The 16925-nt window shown below is 43.7% G+C and overlaps 1 protein-coding gene across 1 annotated transcript in view; it reads right to left on the reverse strand.

The window, feature by feature from the left end:
* Mettl8 (methyltransferase like 8) overlaps window positions 1–16899 on the reverse strand; it is an 89449-nt gene extending 72550 nt beyond the window's left edge. The window contains exon 1 of the mRNA XM_021152460.1: window positions 16658–16899. The gene's annotated coding sequence lies outside the window, so the exon portion shown is untranslated. The remainder of the gene's footprint in view (window positions 1–16657) is intronic.
* Window positions 16900–16925: the final 26 nt, after the last annotated feature.

Below are 16925 nucleotides of genomic sequence, written 5' to 3' on the forward strand. Positions count from 1 at the left end.
TTCTCTGTGTAGCCCTGGCTGTCCTGGAACTCACTCTGTAGACCAGGCTGGCCTTGAACTCAGAAATCCGCCTGCCTCTGCCTCCCGAGTGCTGATTAAAGGCGTGTGCCACCACCCTCGGCTAAGGTTGTGTTTTTGTTTTTTTATCATAATAACATTAATACGCTGTTTACCTTTTGCTAATTGCCGTAGTCCATTGATGGTGTACAGATAATACGGCCATAGTGACAGCAGGCTGGCCTCAACCAGAGCAGAGGCAACAAATCACACTGAGAGCCACTGTCTCCTTCACTAACTGTATACTCTCAGGGGAGCCAGATACTCACACAGCTCTTTAATGAAGCCATAAAAAGTGTCTTCCTGGAGCACAATTTTTACTTTATCATTTTCCAAAAAAATAAATACAGTATGCCTGTCAGGAAAATAACAGACACCATGCATTGATAGGATTCAAGCGTTTAGGCAAATAAATAAATAAAATAAAATTTTAGTAAACGTGTGTCAACCAGTGGGAGGTAGCAGCTTTCTAATACTTGTGCATTGCTATGCTAAGGGTAAAATACTTTTTATTTTTTGGACAATTAAATGTGTCAACATTTGGAGGACCAACTAATTGATGAACTAATATTTTCCAGAATATCAAGACGCAAAACCACACTCAGGGTGGAAAAAGCTTCGCTCCACCTACAAAACAAAGCAATAACCGTCTGTCGGCTTATTTCCAGATTTGTGGGGAGAGGGGTCTCTATGTAGCCAGGCTGGCCTGGAACTCTCTGTGTAGCTCAGGCTGGTGTTGAACTCTCAGAAGTGGGCTTAGGCCTCTGGCTCTGGCTCCCTAGTGAGGGGATTAAATGTACGCACCACCATACCAACACATGATAGAAAATTTTATTTTTAGAAAGATGTTCTGTAAAACATAATCAGAATATGTTAAGTATTTGTCACAGCACTGTTTGTACATATGCTAGAAAGTATAAATAATTATTTTTATAGTGCTGATTAAATTATTAAATGCATATCTATAGAAAGGAAAACCAAGTATCCATGCAAAACGCTGCCAAAACCTTAAACTTATTAATATAGAAAAACATTCTCTGAGGAGGTAGGGGAGAACCTTATGAATGGTCTCCTCTGCTGGACCTCGCGTACACATACGCTTGCGCGCATGCGCAGGTTCTGTCTAGGACGATGGATCCTAACCCAGCCTCACAGATGAGCTCGACGCGCCTTGAAATGTCCCTTCCTGGGTTTGCTTGTTTGTTGGTCTGTTTGTTTTGAGATGGGGTCTTAGGTAACCCAGGCTGGCCTCAATATTGCAATGTAGCAAAGGCTGGTCTTGAACTCATCCTCCTGTCTCCGCCTCTCAAAGAACAACAACAAAAATATTCTCGAAATACCTTTGTACGTACAGAACAATTATTTTTAAAATTACAAAGTATACAAGTTCTGTATAATAACCATGAGTGGAGAGAAGGAGGGGGAAGCAGCTGGCCCGGGCACTAGGTGGCATTCTCTCTAGAAAGGTTTTTGAAGCCCCATTAGGATGTCAAATTCCAGTGATCTAGAAACTTCCTACTCACCAACCATAGCAGGCATTTGCCACCTTGCCTTTTTGTTTTTCCTTCAAAATTATACCCACATATGTAACAATCAAATAGGGATAGTTAACGTTTTATACCATTAAACGCTTCCCATGACATTGTAGCTACAGTCACTGTTTTTGGTTGGTTGGTACCAGGCATGGAACACCTGCCTGCATCCCGTTCCTCCCCCCCCCTCCTGTGCTCTACTGACCACAGCTCTACACGGCCACTTGGCATTATAGCGTTTTCTCTCCTCATTTAGCAACTGTGGTTCTGATGCACCACGCTCGGTTCATTTCTAGCACTTGTTAATCATCAGACTGCAAACACAGATGGCCCTAGTCAGGTCTGCCCAGTCTTGCAAGGAAGCGGGAGCCAGCCCCGGGAAAGCTCTCCCGCCCTCTGCTGGGCATCTCCAGAGAGACAACTTCCCAATCACAGGCATTTTATTTGCCTTTTGGTTTTCAGTGAGGAATTTGGGAACTGGTTCTTGGAGCTGCTTGCTGAAAAAGACAATTCCTGACTAAAACATTGCTTTCATTCTTCATACCAAACAGAAATATCAAATTGAAGCTGCTCGGTGAATATATTCCATCAGAGACATTGTGGGACTTGGTGTACTAACTTAGAGTAGTAATAAGAAAGCATCATAAAGAAACCAAGCATGGTGTACCACACTGATAACCACAGGATTCCAGCGGCTGAAGAAGGATACTGAGCTCCAGGCCAGCCAGGGCTACATAGTTGAGTCTTGGCCTCAAAAATTTAAAAAAAAAAAAAAAAAAAGGAAAAGGGCTGACAAGATGGTTCAGCAGGAAAAGGGCCTGGCCTCACATGCCTGGCACTGAGTTCCAGCTCACACCTGCACTTGGGTAGTAAAGGAAGGAAGTCTGCTGCAAGTTCAAGGCCAGCCTGGACTACAAAGGTGAGTTTCACACCAGTCGGTGCCACATACCTGAGATACTGAGTCAAAAACAAAAACAAAAAAAAATAGGACACCTTGCCAGGTATGGTGGAGCACATCTTTAATCCTAGCACTTGAGAGGCAGAGGCAGGCAGATCTCTGAGATGGAGGCCAGCCTGGTCGACAGAGTGGGTTTCAGGACAGCCAGGGCTACACAGAGAGACTCTGTTTCAAAAAGCAAAGAAACAAGCAAACAGCAAAACAGCAAATCCAAAATCAAACAAACAAGCAAACAAACAACCAGGATCTTAATCAGAAATATGCTAAAACCCAAAACGTCAACTTCAGGATCTTATTGCAGCCGTCTATGTACTTAGAAAGAAGCCCCTGCCAGGCTCGTGGCTTCCGCATCGCTCAGTCACTGCCTCTTGCAAAGCAGGAAAGTAAAGTTAAGAACTTTCACACTGGAGAGATGGCTCAGAGGTAAGGTGCACTTGTTCTTGCAGATGATATGAGTTCAGTTCCCAGCACCTACATGGTGGCTTACAACATCCATAACTCCAGTTCTAGGGGATCTAAGACCTTCCTGTCACCAACCTAGGCTCTAGGCACACACATGGTATTCAGGCATACATGCAAGTACAACACTCATATACATTTTTAAAAAGGGAGGGGTTCTCAAGTTCTGGTCTTGCTTTCTCATGAATCTTTACAATCTTGCTGTTTCCCCCTTTAAGAATACAGCATTGGGGATACCGCTCTGTTGACACGCTAACCCCAAAACCAATATGCAGAAGAGCAAGGCAGTGAGATTCAGCTGTAACCACAAAGATGCCCTAAGCTAAAGAACAAGGTGGTGATGGTAAACAGAACCTGTATATATTACCACACACTGCTCTAAATCGTTTCATCCTGCTATCATCTCACTTAGACCTCGAAATAACTTATTTAAACTTTAAATAACTGCTCCACAAGTTTAAATAGCAGTCTGGAACCGCTCTACAGATAGATATACAGAGTTCCCGACCACAGGCCAGAGCTTCCCCTGTTCGGCTCCTGAATCATCCTGGTGCATTTGTTAGCACTGACAACAGCAAAATACATTATTACAAACTTCTTCATACTTCAGTCCGGTTTCCTTCCTTCTTCTCCACCCCCACCCTCAGGTCCTTTTTCTCTCCCAGAATCCCAGCTGGGATGCCACATTACAACTGGCTGCCATGTCTTCCAGGTCTGTTTCTTAAAAGTGAGACTTGTATTTCAAGGACCCTGTGTTTTGAGGAATGGGTATTTTGCAGAATGTCTTTGGTGGACATTTATCACATTTTTCTTAGGACTACAGTAAGGGTATGAGGTTTGCTGGGGTCTGTTTGGGGCTGGGGAGTGAACCCAGGCCCTAACACTTACTAGGTACAACGACATATCCCACCAGAGGCACTGCTGTCAATATGGCTGTCACAGCTGCTAACCGTGACTGCCGGCTGAAGCAGTCAGTACTTGATGAGTTCCTTTACTGTGGTGTCACTCCCCCTCCACTCCCCCCTTGTACTGGTTTTTAAAAGAAACCACTATGGTCTGCACTCACATTAATGCTGGTGTCAGCTTCGGTCGGAGAAGTTTCTTTTTGCACAGTCAGAGGGCAGCTCAAGCCCTTAACAGGTCAACGTGCTGAGAATAAATGACTGCTGAATGTCCAGTCATAGTGGGACATCCAGGGCTGGTGACATGGCTCGGCAGGGAAAGGTGCTTGCTGGGTATGCCTGGTGACCTCAGTTTGATCCCTGGATCACACACAAAGGTGAAAAAGGAGACCCAACTCCACCAAGTTGTTTTCTAACCGCCACGTCACTTCCATTTTAATAATCAATATAATATTTAAGTGGGAGAGTTGAATCACACTCCACCGCCACCATTAAGGCTCAGGAAAACTGCAGAGTAAGGGACGGACAGGTTTTAAGAGCCTGAAGTGACTGGGAGCAGTGTGGTACGCTGAACTTAGGCACACCATGGCAACTGCAGCTTTGAACTCACAGGAGCTGGGATTATCAGCACAAAATGTGCGCAACATCAGCCCGGTCAACGCTGTGTCACGGGAGGGGAGGGGCTCACAGGACCCCACACTCTTCCTTGAGTATTTATATACAGCTCATGATCAGTGGGGAGAAAGACATGGTCTTCAGTGGTGGGACACCCATACTCTTGTAGCACCACTAATCAAACTTCCTGGGTTAAAACAAAACCCACTGAAGGCGTAGGGAGGCTTGTGGTTGGGAAGAGAAAAAGGATTGGCAGCCATGGGAGGGAGTGATGGGGGTGGATGTGGATAAAGTACATCATGTGCGTATATGAAATTGGCTCAATGAAACTCGTTATTGTGTCTAATAATTATGCTATTTAAAAACATTTTTAAAAGACAGGCCAGAAAAGGGATGGGGAAAGGCCACACTAGGATACTGGGCTATTCCCTTCAAATAAAACATAGGAATTTAAAAACCAAAAGGAAGTGGGAGCTGGGGCTGAGGAGATGCGTCAGTGGTTAAGTACTTGCGCTGTACGCATGAGGACCTGAGCTTCAATCTCTAGGCCCTACGTGAAATGTGGGTACGCAGGTGCAAGTCTGTAGGCCCAGAGCTCGGTGGACAGAGACTTGTGGATCCTGGGGACATGCTGGCCGGTCAGCGTAGCACTGCCTGCAGGTTGGAAAAAAATCAAGCCAAATGTCTCCCCTTGCTGCCCAAGACCAAGGCAATTTTGAATCATGGCTTCATTTTTAACTGTGCCTTCCTGCCTTGTGACTCCTCTCACATAGGCTAGGCCAGGCTGCATCATGTGCTATGGAACTTATTGCCCTCTTTCCCATCCCCCTCCAAAAAAACCCTACAAGTGTCAGAAACTCCCTCTTGTGTTCAGAGCTGAAGGGTCTGTCTCTTTAGGTCTTCCATCTGGCTATACACAGTGGCTCTTTCTTCTTCTAATGCTCTCCCATTTCAAGGCCTGGTCTTGGCTGTCTTTGGCCCTGAGTCTGTTTCTCGTTCTGAAGGGTAACCTCAGGTCAGCTTCCTTCTATGACGCTGCCACTCTTTTCTAACATAACAATGTTGAAACCTACCATTCTCTCTCTCTTCACTTCTAACAGCAGCAGCGTCCCTGACCCTAATGACTAGAAGCATCGAGCTAGCTCCCCTATTCTCTCACCTAAATCTTTCCACTCTGATCATAAGAAACTCTGTTCTCATCACCTCCACCTAATCACTAATTGTTCAATTCCAATGTCCATGGAAGAACGGTTTCTGTTGTCACCTCGAACAGAAGCAATCTAGAAAGCCAGGGAAAGACATAAGGGGATGTGAGATGGGAAGGAAGGCCCTCACCCTGAAGTTAGCTTGCCTTTCCTATTGGCTGGGAATCAGGTTCCTACTGACTTAACATTGCCTTTTCAAAAAACTGGTCAAACAAGGATGTTAAAATCAACAAACTACTTACTTAGGGCCAAATATAACCTTGACTTTAGCAGTATTAATACTGCCGAGTGGTGGTGGTGCATGCCAGTACTCAGGGCAAAGGCAGGCAGATTTCTGAGTTTGAGATCAGCCTGGTCAACAGAGTAAGTTCCAGGACAGCCAGGGCTACAAAGTGAAACCCTGGCTATATACACAAAAAAACAAAAAACCCACCACCACCAAAAAAACCCAGTATTAGTACCTGTCTCTCAGCCATAAACCCCTAAAACATCTTACAATTTCATTTATAAAAGGAAATTCTTTAAGAATATAAGAAATTTAAGAGGTGTGTGTGTATCTTTTGAGACAGGGTCTCACTATTTAGCCCTGGTTGGCCTGGAGCTCATTATGTAGATGAGGCAAGCCTTGAACTCTGAAAGAACTGCCTGCCAACACTTAGCCCATTTTTACTTATTTAAACTCTACTTAAATTTTAAGCTTTGCCTAATTAATCTTCAAACTGTTATAAATTACACCCCTTGAACAATTTAGAAACCCATAGAATCACATACATAGCCATTAGAGACACCAAAATGTACGCATCTTTCTAATGTCTGCATTTTAATTTAAAGTGTGCATACTCTCTTATCTTAATGAAATTTGAACTTTGCCTTACTCCGGCTGCTCTCACAGTGTAGTCAAGGATTCTGCTGTATCTGAGTGGAAGTCCCTACCGGTAAGGGAATTTACGGCAGATTTACGGCAGTACCATCTGTGTCTCCCCAGCAACCATGACACTACCTCCAGTCTTACAGAGCTGCTCACATCAGTGCTCTTCTCCTGGCCCCTTGCAGAAGAGCCAGTGTACGCTTCTGTTTTTATGTACTTTGCTGCTGTTCTGTGGATAGGCGGTGGTGTATAGCCCTGGGGATGGAGCTCAAGACCTTGTACTTGTTAGGCAAGTGTTCTGTCCTTAAGCTACACGTTCCCAGCCCACATTGCATATGTGTATAAATACTTAAATTCTTTCCTCATGGTCTGCATTCTGTCCTTACTCTCCCTAGCTTATATATACCTTAAGCCTTGACCCAGGGCCGGAGGCATAGCTCAGTGACAGAGTATGTAGTATATACAAGAGATTGGGTTTGATCCTAGTGCATGCTACCTCTTCCTCTCCCCCTCTTCCCTCCCCTACTCGCCCTTCTTCCCCTCCCCTCCTCTCTCTGGAATGTAAGGATCCTAGTTTCTGAAAACATACCATCATTATAGTTTTAGATAAAATAGTTTATCACCCTAAAAAGAACAGTCCCCAGTGTACATTACTAAACCCTTTCTGCTCCTGATGTCCTTTCTCTAACAGAGTGCACTGTGTATCACAATCGCATCTCATCCTTTGCCCTTACACGATGCTTGGATCTGTGAGCATCTGTGATCTCACTTCAGTCCTGAAGTATCCACTCAGCAGATGACTCAGTCAAGATCTCAGTAAGTGAGCTGCTCTCACAACAACATGCCTTACACTCCTGCTATGAGGCTCTTCCCGCTACACACTCCTTTGCAGCCGTTCGAGTGGGATTGCTTGTGCAGTGTTGAAGGGGCTCCGAGGGTCATTAAGATTCTATTCTTTGTTGACTAAACGTGGAAATGGAATGTAGTTCTGGAAACTTGGTGAACTCGACACCTCAGAAGCCTTTCTGCTATGCTGCACCCCCCTCCACCCCAAGTGCTGTGTAAACAAGCAAAAAATAGATATTATGTTAACAACATATATCACTGAGCCAGCGAGCCAGAAAGAAATGTTCAGAAACCAAAATTTCAGAGCTGATTGAGCACTGGAGCCAGCAGGAACCCAAAGCCCACAATGCACAAAAACAAAATATGTCACCGTATTTACCTAAATGAAGTCATTTAACTCTAACGTTACCACATTATGAAAATAGAGGGAAAAAGTCATAGACCACAGTAGCATATACACAGAAAGCGCTGATAACATTCAATGCCTAGTTGATCAGATAAACAAAACATGTAGTCAATAGGAAACAAGAAAGAATTTTATTAACCTGATAAAAGATGAGCTGTCAGCAACCCGCAGTGTTAAGGGACTAAGTTACACAGATGCTCCAGCAGGCAGGCAGGGAGATCTTGGCAGATCAGGAGGACATGTTTACACAATGGTTGTAAGCCAATCAGCTGGCCTGTGTTCTTCAAACTAACCAACTCTAAGTCGGGGAGGAAGACCCTTCAGAGATTTTAAACCCCAGTCCTTGGGAAGAGACTAGACATCTCAGCTCTCCTGAGCGGCAGAGGGTCCTTTTCTCTGTGTCCACGACATGAGTGTGTTTCCTCACCCCCAATACAAGCCTTTCTTCATCTGCCAATTTTGACCCCATCCTGTTAGTATGTCTTGAGGTTTCTCTGCTGCTACCTGCTGCACTTGAGGTTTTTCCTGTCTTTTAACTTTAACTGGCAGAGAAAACGAAACGTTATCCTCAGTTGTAGCTACTCTCTTTATAAATACTAGAGTGAATTATCAGTATTGTTACCAGAGTAGAAACTCATCTGCAAATTTGGGTCAAGACAGTAAAAGGGGAAATAAAGATGAAAGATGAAGGGCAGAGAATTAACAAAATTGTCACAATTTCCAGAGAGAAATCAACATTGGAAAAAACTTTGGACACCCACAGTAACCATTATTACAATTAAAGAGGAAGTCTGACAAGGTTACAGAAGACGGATGCATGTTTATCTTCTCAAAACAAGTGTAATATTAAAAAAAAAAATCCAATTGAGCCAGCAAGATGGCTCAGCAGGTAAAGGCCTTTGCTACCAAGCCTGATGATCAGAATTTGACCCTTGGAACCCACATAGTGGGAGGAGAGAACACAGCCTGTAAACTTGTCTTTTGCCTCCGAACATAGACAATGGCAAGTGTACACACACACACAATAAATACATTACATAATAAAACAAAATGTTGATCAAATAAAGGACCATGCTTTTTAGCCAGGCATGGCAGTACATGCCTGTAATCCCACATGGCTGGAAGACTAAGTTTGAGACCCAGGAACTTCATAATGAGTTCCTGTTACCAGAAAGCAAAACAAACATATATATATATATATATATATATATATATATATCTTTATAACATTTATTAAAAATATGATATTAAGATGAAAAATATTTAAGTCCTTGAAGGAAAAATTATCAAACTGCAAAGAAACTAAAGATCTAAAGAAGTGAGGAGAGGCTGTTTACAGAATAATCTGAAAAGGCCTGGCTATGCATCCTCTTTAGTTTGACATCATCCCAGTAGGGATCCCAGTGAGGGAGCTGGAAAGATGGCTCAGAGTGTGGGAAGCCACATGTGCCATTGCAGGGTGGCGCTGGCTACCGCTGGCCACCACGCATACATAGGCTGTAAAGTTTTTTTTTGTTGGTGGTTTGTTTTTTTTTTTTTTTGGCCAAGATGAGGTTTTGAGAATTAACCAATCAGATGAGAGAGAAGTTAACCAATCAGATGAGAGAGAAGTTAACCAATCAGATGAGAAGTTAACCAATCAGATGTGAGACATGCAAATGAGGTGGTAAGCATAACCCATGCATAACCAATCCGGGTGTGAGACANGCCTCTCCTAGGCCTATATAAGCAGCACCAGTTCTGGGCTTGGGGTCTCTTCGCCTCTGCAATCAAGCTCTCCCAATAAACGTGTGCAGAAGGATCCTGTTGCAGGTCATTCTTGCTGGCGAGTAGGGCGAGCGCAAGATCAGAGTACTTGCTGCTCTTACAGAGGACCTGGATTCAGTTTCTACAAGTGATAGGACAACTCACTACTGTCTATAATTCCAGTCCTAGGGGATCCAATGCCCTCTTCTTACCTCAGTGGGCACCAGGCACGCATGTAGTGCACAGACATACATGCAGACAAAACAGTCATACACATAAAATAAGAAACAACCTACTTTTTAAATTCTAGTGAGGTTTTCTGTGGAACTTAAGTGTAAAACCACATGAAAAGTACAAATAACAAAGAAGAAGAAGAGACATTTCTGAGTTATAAGCCTTGCCCCACCAGCTGTCAAGCCCTGTTACAAAACTGACTGTAGTAATTAGCCAGCTATTAGCTCAGAGAGAGAGAGAAAACAGAACAGAACAGAGACCACGGGCTGTGGCTTAAACATGGTTCAGGTGTGTCCTCCCAAAGGCATGTGCACAGGAAGCTTGATCCCTACGTGTGAAGTGTTGAAAGGCAGTAGAACCTTTAAGGACAGGGTTAGTGGAAGGTGAGCGGGCCGCTGGAGGCACCGTTCCTGGGAAGGACTAATATAGTTTTCACTAGAACTCACTCAGTTCCTGGTTCTTAGCAGATGAGCAAGGGTGGATCCTAAGTCTCTCTAGCTTCCTGTTACCATACGATCTCTCGTTCTCACCCATGTTCCCACCACGATACCGTCGACCATGCTGTGACACAGCCAAGGTAGCTTCCCCAAGAAGTCACACAAATTCAGCCAAAGGATCCTGGATTTCCAGCATCCAGATGTAGGAATTAGATAAACTTCCTTATTAAGTGCCCAGCCTCAGATATTTTCTTATAGCATCAGAAGGCAGATAAAGTTACCACATGTGTAATTTGATAATAGAGCTAAGACTGATGATATACACAGATCGACACAGAAATGAAGACTAAATAATAAATGTTTCTGAGACAAGTGGCTACTTGTATATGAAAAATAATAAAATGGATCACTAACTTACATCATTCCCACATTTAATTAAAGACTTAAATGCCCAGGCAGTGGTGGCACACGCCTTTAACCACAGCACCTAGGTGGCAGAGGTAGGCAGATTTCTGAGTTCAAGGCCAGCCTGGTCTACAGAGTGAGTTCCAGGGCAGCCTGGACTACACAGAGAAGCCCTGTCTAGAAAACAAACAAACAAACAAACAAAAGACTTAAATGGAAAAACAACATTTCAAAGGTTTGTTGTTGTTGTTGTTGTGTTTTGGAGGGAGAGGGGAGTCAAGACAGGGTTTCTCTGTATAGTCCTGGCTATCCTAGAACTCACTCTGTAGACCAAGCTGGCTTCAAACTCACATAACTCCATCTATCTCTGCCTTCTAAGTACTGGGATCAAAGGCTTAAAGTTTTTTACGGTGGGTGGGGGGGTGGGGGTGGGTGGGATTTGTGACATAAAGTTAAGGGCTTCTTAAACAAGAATCACAAAGCTTTAATACCATAGAAAAGTTCTAAATATTTTTTACCCGATTTAAGTTAAAAGCTGCTTTTCTGTACAGTAACAAACCACCTCAGGGTCATATCAGAGCAAGCACACTCCCAACTGCGTCACAGCCACAGCCGCACTGATTTCTCTTCCCATCCCTAATATCCATTATATCAGAAGTTGTGACAGGATTTTCCCTGTTCAATTACATTAAAATATTAGTGCAGCAGAAGGTCTGTGATTGGACATGGGAAAGGGAGGCGGAGCTAAGAGTTGCAGAGCCAGAGAGAGTCTCAAGAGAAAAGAGAAGAGCCAAGATGAAGACTTGGTGGACAGGAAGACGAGCCAAATCCAGCGTGGTAGCCACAGGTAGTTATGATATCGTAAAGGATAGAATGTTTGGGATGATTTGTCTAATCTAGGTGGGCAGCTTTTATCATTATCAATTGTTTCTGAAATTATTGTAATGGCATCTTGTGAATTGAGAATTTATTGGTACATAAACCTAACTTGTTAATTATAAGCTTCTAGAATTTTGTTTCTACCGGGTACATGGGTGTTGTGGTGGGGTGTGGTCTTTGAGTGGGGCTGGCCAGGAGCAAAGGGGACTCGGCCCAGCAGGAGAGCTGGGGGGACCGTGCCAGGGAGGAGAGTTGCTGGCAGTAGCGCAGGAAGCTTGCCAATTTTTTTTAAAAATATTTCCCCACAACAAGAAATCCTCTAACCTGTGCTTCTGAAATACACCTGTAGCTAGGCATGGCAGTGTACAGCTACAATCTCGGCATTCCGGAAGCTGAGGCAGAACGGTCAGGACCTCAGGATGACCAGACTGAATTACACAGAAAATATGAGGCCAGTCTGAACCATCCTTATACAGTGAGACTTTTTAAAATTAATAAAAATTAATTTTATTAAGATGAAAGCAAATTTTCATACTAATGATATAGATATGCTTATATTTGTTTGTTTTTTAGACTATATCTCACTGTGTAGTCCTGGCTAGCCTGGAACTCACAGAGACCTGCCTCTCCGGGAATCCTAGAATTATAGTCATGCACCACCATGTTCAGCAGAGCCTGTGTATTCTTATAGAAACAACTGCATCTCAGTGCTTGGGAGATGGCTCAATGAGTAAAGAGAACCTGCTGTGCAGGCTTGAAGACCTGAGTTTGGATCCTAACACCCACACAAAAAAAATGCAAGGAGTGGTTGTGCATATCTGTACCCAGCAAAGTGAAAGCAGAGATGGACGGACTGTCATACGTGAGCACAGGGTTCAATGAGAGACCCTGCCTCAAAGGTAATCAGAGAGAAAACACATTCACACTCATACACATGCACATGCTACACACACAAATAAATTAATAAGAGAGAGTTAAATCTTGGCCGAGTGATAAGACGTAGAACATCTTCAAAGTTTTTTTCAGAGTTGATAAAGATTTTATAATTATCACTGCTGAGAATACCAATTTGCATAAATACCTAGAACAAACTGGCAGGAGGCATGTGTAGGACTTTTTCAGATATTGTTGGAAATTCTGCCCTATCACAAGCCAAAACTCATTTCACAATTTATTTATGAAACTCGAGTCTGCAACCCAAACAGCAAATTTCAAATCAAATTCTAACACCGCGTAGCCTAAGAATATAATAATCAGGTCCTCACATGCTGAGGCATGATGGCAGGAAAATACAAAGATGTTTTCCATATTTAAACCGTTATGATTCTGTAAGAACAGAAGAGCTTGTATAGACAGTACAAATACTGCAACTCCTAGGATACAATAGCCTTGCATCTGAGCTAATACCTTTCAGGAAGTGTGTTCTGTGGTGTAACAGCATGTGGAGTGGAAAGTGTGCACACTGTGTGTTCAGAACTAAGGCTGCAATGTACACAACAAGTACTGCTAGAAACTTGTCAGATTCAACACACATTTGATTTTTTAATTACTTCTTGGTTGTGCACTCAGAACCTTTTTACTACTGCCAAATTTCTCATGGGCCCCACATTCAGACATGGGATCCCATAATGGGTGAGATCCAGTTTAAGAAGCTGGGCCCACCGGTGCATTCTTCACACTACAGCCAAATGGATGTCATTAAAACAAACTAGAACAGGGTACCCTCGTCCTCAAAGCCTCTTGTGGCTTTCTGTCTCAACAGAACGAATCCAGGCACCTTCCTTCAACCTGAAAGGCTGGACATGACTTACTAGGTCCCTGCCTACTGCTCTGAGTATATCTCCCTACTAACACAAGAGGCACAGCAGCCTTCTGGACAATGTAGAACAAGCCTACTCTGTTGTCACAAGCCTAAAGAGTCCTATCACTGAGCATCCCTTTGCATGGATGCTTGCTTTTATTTTTTTAAAAAATCTTCAAAAAGGAAAAAAGAATTTTAACAAAAAATCAGGTCAGATCATCTAGATGCCCACCTTTTCTCTGACTGCTGTTTTGGGTTTGGGGCCCCACATTTGAGATTATGGGTGCACTACCCAACAAGCAGCACGCAGATTAATGAACAAGTCCTGGCTAGTCTTATGTCAACTTGACACAAACTAGAATTAACAGTGAGAAGTAAACCCCCATAACGGCAACTCTTAACCTGCGGGTCACAGGCCCTTTTGGGGTCAAACAACCCTTTCACGGGGGTCACCTATGACCATCGGAAAACACAGAGATTTACATTATGATTCATAACAGTAGCGAAATGTCAGTTATGAAGTAGCAATGAGAATAATTTTATAGTTGGGGGTTACAGCCTTAGGCTGTAGGCAGGCAGGCTTGTAGGTCTTTTTCTTTTTTTTTTTTTTTTTTTTTTTTTTTTTTTTTTTTTTTTTTTTTTTTTTTGGTTTTTCAAGACAGGGTTTCTCTGTATAGCCTTGGCTGTCCTGGAACTCACTTTGTAGACCAGGCTGGCCTCGAACTCAGAAATCCGCCTGCCTCTGCCTCCCGAGTGCTGGGATTAAAGGCGTGCGCCACCACGCCCGGCTGGTCTTTTTCTTAATTATTGATTGATGGGGGAGGGCCCAGCCCACTGTGGTGGGTGGTGCCATCTCTGTGCTGGTGGACTTGGGTTTTGGTCTTGGTGTTTCATTACAGCAATAGAAAAAAAGTAACTAGGACACTTGCTGTATGTAAGTGATGTTGTCCAGGGAAGGTCAAAGAAAGTCAAGGCACATTGAACAAGGGAAAGTCTCATCATGGGTTAAATAAAGACTGGGAGCACTGAGCAATCTGTAACGTTAGAAAAAAATGTATATAGGTCTCAATGCAAGAGAAGTGTACCAAGAAGCCGAGGAGAGATGGATTTGCTTTCTGGATTTTTAAGGTCCAGTGAAACAGTACGAATAATCACAACGAGTAAATGGTCACTTAGCCGGTCAGTGGTGGCGCACGCCTTTAGTCCCAGCACTTGGGAGGCAGAGGTAGGCAGATTTCTGAGTTCGAGGCCAGCCTGGGTCTACAGAGTGAGTTCCAGGACAGCCAGGGCTATACAGAGAAACCCTGTCTCAGAAAAACAAAAACAAACAAACAAAAAGAGTAAGTGTGCACTTGAATTTACTGGTCACATAGCTCTGCTTCACTTAGTTCACAAAAAGCCTGGTTATTATAGTTGCACAAAAGCTACATAGGGTTTTATATACGCATACATTTAACATACTAAAAATACTTTAACAATGAAAGACTCTGGGTTGGATTCTGGTTTGAGACATTCTGCAGTGGGTAACTAGGAGCCACTAAGAATGATGTGACAGCTTTGTGCATTAGTGAAATCACTCTCTAAAAAGCTGCGGCAGGTTGGGAATCGAGAGTCTCCAAGTGTAGGCAGAAAGAACAATCAGAAGGCTAATTAATAATGGGATAGAAAACAGGAAGGCATAAAACTACTGAGATGAAAAGACTGGACAGAAATAGAATCAAAAGTACTTGGTTGTGGGAGAGGCAAAGATGGTCTAATGACCCTCCTTGGGGATCTCAGTGGTAAGATAAATAGCACAGGAAGGGAGCATTCAGAAGGCCAGGTAAGAAAGAATGGGGACTGCCCAAGCTGTGCATATTGTACAGTCCCTCAGCCGGCTCACTGGCTGTCAAATGTGATGAAAAAAAAAAAAAAAAAAAACACTTATGATGATTTAGGGGCCAAGCTTGATGCCATGTGGAAAAACCTGAAAAACACTGAGAGGCAACTGGCCTTGAAGTACCACCCTGGTAAGAGTGGACGTGAAGGAGAAGCAAGTAAACAGACTTCTCAAGCGCACAGAGTTTCCAGAGGTTAAGCATTCAGACCTGGGAGAAACCGGGGTGGGGGTGGGGGTGGGGGTGGGGGTGGACACGGACTTTGGTCCAAACCAAGAAAGCCATTACAGTAGAGCAGCAAGTGAGGGGCATGGCCCTCATGTCTGAATGGGTGGTCTGCATCCAGTTGTTGGGACTTAATATGTTAAATTGAATGAGCAGAAGGTATGATCACAATATGCCCACTACTTGCTATTGTTTTTGTGGTAATAGTGGAGCATAGTGGCATCTTAGAAGTCGTGTGAAAAACAAGCACAGAAACCAAAGCTCAGCCGTGGTGGGAGAGCCCAGAAAGACAAGAGCTGCGACAAGAAAGACAAGAAGGAAATGATGAGTGCAATTCAGCAATGATTTGCATTTCGCTTCAGCCAAAGAAAATCCAGCTATATTTTTCTGGGTTCCAGCGTTTCAGTGACAGCTGCATTCATGAATGACCAAATTAACTATTGTGGAGCTTTCTAAAAATACACAAAGCACTCACTCCACCGTATGCTATAAGCAAGACATGAAATATCAGGGAAGAAAACCTCCAACAAACCAACCAACCAAACAAACAAAAAAGCCAGACCCCGAAGGAAATGCATCAAGGGTATAAGAGTTTTCCATTTAAAACAATAAAATGAAACGGTTAAAGTTTGACCCGGCACATCCATCCTGTACTGTACTTCTGTCGATCAGAAAGCTGGTGTGATTACTGACTTTTTCTTTAAGCACTTAAGATCACGGAGTGGCATACCAAGTCTATTAAGTCTCTGTGGGAGATGCAGACACCACACTAAAGGGGTTTACAATGAGGTTACGGGTCGCATTTGGTATACAGTTACAGAAATTTTTAGTATGTTAGTAATTTTGAACACGCAGGCTGAGCTAGTTCACAGAGAATGTTATTTTTTACTTAAAGAAGTCAACCTGGACTATCTTAGGCAGTCCAATAAGAATGCAAACATTTCATATTTTATTCCCTATAAGGGGGAAAAATGGAAGGAGGAAGAAAACACAGCAATTACCACAAAACCAGTCAGGGTCCCCGCTGGCCACACAAGGACGAGCGAGCCTTTGGGAAAGAGAAATTCGATCCTATTTTGGTGGGGAAAACAGCATCTGCCACCACTAATTACCATACAAAAGCATAGTGTTTATACAATTAAATGTTGAAGTCAACCTCATCCACAACGTCCCATGTGCGGCAGAGGGAAAGCCACGGGGCGTACCTTTGGAGGGTCCCACTGGACACAACGCCCCTCTGGACACGTGGCCAGAGCCTTGCAGGGCCAAAGGAGGGGTTGGCAGTCGTCCCACGACTAGGGCAGAAAGGGACTGCTCCCTGGGTGCAGGACACACAAGTGAAGCGACACCACCAGGCGGCTGCACAGCACCCCCCAAAACTATCCAGGTTTACCGCGTGCAGCCCGGAAGGCTACCCGACCCACTGCGCAGCCCTACGGCGCAGCCTATTAGGGTCGGGAGAGGTGGGCTAGG

This window comes from Mus caroli, chromosome 2 (genome assembly GCF_900094665.2).
Source record: "Mus caroli chromosome 2, CAROLI_EIJ_v1.1, whole genome shotgun sequence".
Lineage (NCBI taxonomy): Eukaryota > Metazoa > Chordata > Mammalia > Rodentia > Muridae > Mus > Mus caroli.